This window comes from Artemia franciscana, chromosome 4, assembly GCF_032884065.1.
Source record: "Artemia franciscana chromosome 4, ASM3288406v1, whole genome shotgun sequence".
NCBI classification, from domain to species: Eukaryota; Metazoa; Arthropoda; class Branchiopoda; order Anostraca; family Artemiidae; genus Artemia; species Artemia franciscana.
This window is the reverse complement of record NC_088866.1, coordinates 27,918,459-27,923,362: the sequence shown is the minus strand read 5'-3', so window position 1 is coordinate 27,923,362 and position 4,904 is coordinate 27,918,459.

Here is a 4,904-nt window from a genome sequence, read left to right as displayed (position 1 = left end):
AAAATCTAAAAAGTAATCTTTAAGCAATATTTACAACATAGGCGGAACGTTTCTAAAACGATGAAATGTCTTAAATCAGATACGAGTGGACGGAAAACACTGCTGTCGAAGTTTGTGATTTAAAACAGGGATTTTCACAATCTTCACGATCGAATTTGTTTAACAAAATATAGATACCTATAAAACTCCAAATAAAAAGATTAAAATCAAAATATCTCTCGTTGGTTTTATGGGGAAACTGATATCGGCTTCCTGCTGAATAATTAAATGAACAATATTGCAATTGCCCAAGTAAAAAGGGGAGATAGTATATGTCCCCCACTTTGCCAAAAAGTCCCCCCAACAGAAAACACATCCTCCCATAGCTGGTTGGCCTCCAATCACTGTCGACTTATGATTAAAGGACTAAATCTCAATTTCAGATATAATGAGCACCCCCCCCCCAAAGTTTCTGCAACCTTGAGGTGGAGGCAGGGATGAGAAAGAGGCAGTACTGTTCCCTTACGGAACTGATTTCGCTCAGTTTAAGTTTGTATAATAATTCTTACTTTTATAATATTCGCACAGACCAGATATATTCCCAAAAATCAAGAGAAGTTAAAAATCAATGACACATCTTGATACATTTAAAAAAAAAACATCTGCACCCTCTCAAAATACAATTCGCCTCCCCCCAAGAAAAGAAAAAGAAATCCATAAGGCCTTAAGGAGTATATATTATATTATAGCCCCACTCTCCCCTTGTTTCTACCATAGAGCTAATTTTGTATTTATCTTAACCCTCAATGAGAATTTGCATGTTTTGGCATTAAATATCACCCTTGTATTCATTTATCTCCTTATATAACCACAAGAAAATCAGAAAAATCTGTGCTAGAGATCTAAAACCCTTTTAGTCATATGTTTAGAGTTCTAAAGCCACAGGGAATTTAGCTAAGTCAGTGAAATTTGTTTAGACCTCGAAAATATTTTGGCTCCATGGAGGGTTCTAAGAGCCCAAAATGACAAGATAAGTATATATAATAAATGATACTTACAACACAATGAGATTTTTAAAACTGATATTAAAAAAAATTACACGATCGTAAGTTCTAGTGTTATACAGTCCCAAGTCCGAGCAGTGCTACTCTTATGATGAAAAGGACTTCTTTACCGTCATGTAAGGGTCATGGGTGTGCGCTGTCTGTTGTTGTTATTTTGTTTCCCCTAGGGATGGTCGTATCAAACCAAGTATCCTGGAAGATTGGAAAAGGGCTTATTCGAAAAAAAAAATTAAAAGTTTAAGTGGCTTTTTAAGTTGACTTGACTTGACTTTATTAAACATGAAACGATATACATATATCTTATACAAAGGAGACAGGGAGGCAACTCGTTTTGTCTCCTTTAAGAATAGACAGAGAAAAAAGAAAAAGGGATTACACCTCAATAACTCACACAGAGTACATAAAAAAGAGAGAAAGAGAGAGAGAAGAAGCGGAAAAAAAATCGACCCATGTACACACAGATGGGACTTAAGTGACCAAACAGAATTGAGTAAAACTAACCACCTCCTCCTTTTCCTTTTCCCCCAAAGTCATCCAAATGGAATGTTGAGATAGCCATTTGGTTCATCACAATTAAAAAGTCAAAGAAAAAGTCACTAGGTAAGGGCTGTAAGCTTTGTGATTTTTCAGTTGCTTACAAATAGTATTTGTTAATGGTAATCGCCCACACACGAGGGGGAGTTGGTCCAGAGGGTTCTTTCAATGGAGAGAAAGTTTCCTGATAAGAATTTGCCTTCGGCAGGGATCAAGTTATCTAGCAGAAAATTTCCATAGAAATTATGGGTATTGTTGTCAAGGGTGCTGTAAAATGATGCTTCCCAAATAAAGAAATAAAATAAATGAAAAGAATATTTTGTGTAATACGAAGAGAAGGAGTTACCTTGCAGCACTTTTGTGGGTGTTGTCCACATTTTTCCACGAAAAATCTTTACATATAATTTAATCCCAGCTGAAAATTTCTCCTGAACATTTTCACTATATCATTATCTTCATATGTAAAATTGTGCATTCAAAGAGGAAAAAAAAAATTAAACGAATTCTGAAGAAGAATTCATGGTGATTCTTTTCGAAAATTTTCCTTTCCACTGAAAACTTCTCCCGACATTTCCCACCCCCCTCAAAGAAAACTCTTCTGTGAAAAATGCCTGTATGTTTTTTCATAACAAATACAATATGTGAGTTAAAGAACTCAAAAGGTAGCTTTTGGGGGATTTCTCTACCCGACAAGTGCCGTAAAGAAAAATATAATAAAAAAGACCTAATTCAAAGGAAGTTCAACTTAAAAGTCTGAAATCTCCTTGGAACGGCTTAGTATATTCATATTTGCACCATAAATCCATAGCGATAGGTTCAGATGGCTACGCCCCGTTCTACGGATGAAGGATGACAGATTGCCGAAGATTTTCCTTTTTAGCCAACCGTCTAGGGCTACACGGAAAGCAGGTCGTCCTCGTCTGGGTTGGGAGAATTTCATATATAAAGATTTAAAGAGGGGGACCTTGAATATATTAGTTTGGAGGAGGAATGTGCGTACCTGTGTTGGCCATAGGCGGCTTATTGCTGTAGTGAGTTATTATTAGTAGTAGTAGTGGTAGTAGTAGATAGTCTTGGGAATTAAAATTCCTGTCTTTATATCGACACTAGTGCCACGAACCCCTAGTGCCTACCACTTAAACTTATGTCACTTTGACAAAAGAAGTTAGGTTTAATTTAATAAGATAGAAAATTTCTTTTAGCCCTAGGGCATAAGTAAAACCTTCAAGAAATACTGAAATGTCCCTATATTTCATACAATTAATCAAAAATTACGAGAAAAGAGTGACATATGCTTACTCCCCCCCATGAAGTCCATACCAAAAGAAAGCAGGCCTTCAAAGGAAATACCCCGAAAGGTAAAATCTCTAAAATGAATAGGAAGGCCCAGCGCTCAGTGTAGGAGTGTAAACAAAGTTGAAAATTACGTTAGGACTGTTAAAAAAGTGGACAATATACTACAGAAATTGAACTGTATATCGGCCCTAAACCCCTTAAGGACTCCAGAAGGGGTATGGACATTTGTCCTTAAAAATTTAAAATCTTAAAATATAGAAAAATAAAGGATGCCCTTAGTCAAAATGGACCCTAGACGTGTATAAAATAGAAAAAGTTTTCAAATTCGAGATAAGGATTGGGTCCTAATACGAAATTGAAAAAAATTGAAATATTTGTGTATAAGAAAACAAACTTTGGAGAAAAAATTATTATTACCTAGTCTTAAAAAAAAGGAAACAGCAATCTTGAAAATGCGACAGTAATATTTTTTAAAGGCAGATGAATGGTATTTTCAGTTTTTTTTCAAAATCATAGGCAGGTGAACCTGGCTTTTTTCAAAAGTTGAAAATCAAAAACAGAATTTTCTTCAGACATCTCAAAAGTTAATGACATGTCAATGAGATTTTCAATAAAAAAGACCAATCCCTAAGATGTTTCAACAATTGGAAAGATATGACTTAGATTTTCTCCAAACAGAAACATGCAAACCAGATTTTTATGGCACCTGGTATTTATCAAGCAACATATAGCGATCGCAATTTCTGTCGGTCTGTCGGTCCCAGTTTTGTTAGTTTGGGCACTTCCAGATAAGTTAGGACGATGAAATTTGACAGGCGTATCAGAGACCAGACCATATTAAGTTTGAAAGAGTCGTTTCCCCGATTTAACTATCTGGAGGAGAGTGAGAGGATGGTTAATTTAGAAAAATTAGAAAAAATGAGGTATTTTTGACTTACGATTGGGTGATCCGATCTTAATGAAATTTGATATTTAGAAGGATATTGTTTCTCAAAACTCGTATTTTAAATCCTGAATGGATCTGGTGACTTTGGCAGGAGTTGAAAGGGGAGACCCTGAAATTTTGAAAACGCTTAGAGTGAAATTTTGAAACGGTTAGAGATCGGGATAAGAATTGGTGGGGAAAAAGCATAAGTCCAAGATTAGTTTTTGACATAACCGGAACGGATTTGCTCTCTTTGGGGGAGTTGGGAGGGGGGTTTATTCTGAAAAATAAAAAATGAGGTATATTTAACTTACGAACGAGGGATTGAATCTTAATGAAATTTAATATTTACGATAACCTTGTAACTCAGACTTCTCATTTTAAATCCCGTCAAGAACCAGTATCAAAGGGGGGACCTGGACAAGTAAATCAGATAACTTGGAAAACTCTTAGAGTGGAGAGACCGTGATGATAATTTGGTGGGAAGAATAAGCATAAGTCCTAGATATGTCATTGAAATACCTTGACCGGATCTGCTCTCTTTCATAACTTAAAACAAACATAAAAGACTGATTTTTTTTTCTAAATTCAAAGGCCAATAAATTATTCATTTTTCACGAGGCATTGAGACGGGAGCGGAGTTTCTTCAAGTGCCAGAGACAAGTGAATGACGTCTTTTTCAAGAGTAAGAGAAATATGAACATGCCTTTTAACGAAATTTTACTAGAATCCGAAATAAATGAAGTGATTTTTGTTTCCCAACTCATAAAATGCGATTAGATTTTTTCAAGTCATTTTTCAAGTGAGAAACTTGAGGGGGGATTTTTCCCCCCTCAGAGACCGATGAATGTGGTTATTGAAATGTCAGAAACCGATGAATGAGGTTTTACAAAAAGTCCAAAACTTTATTCATCTCCTAAGTAAGAAACATGCAATCATAATTTTTGTAGATCAGAGACACGTTAAAAGTATTTTCATAAGTCCGAAACAAGTCAACGTGACAGTTTTTTCTTAATGACATTACCATGGACAAAAAGAATAAATGACCGAGTTTTGTCTTCTATAAAATATCTATACAAAAAATATTATTTTTTGGATTTTCCTAA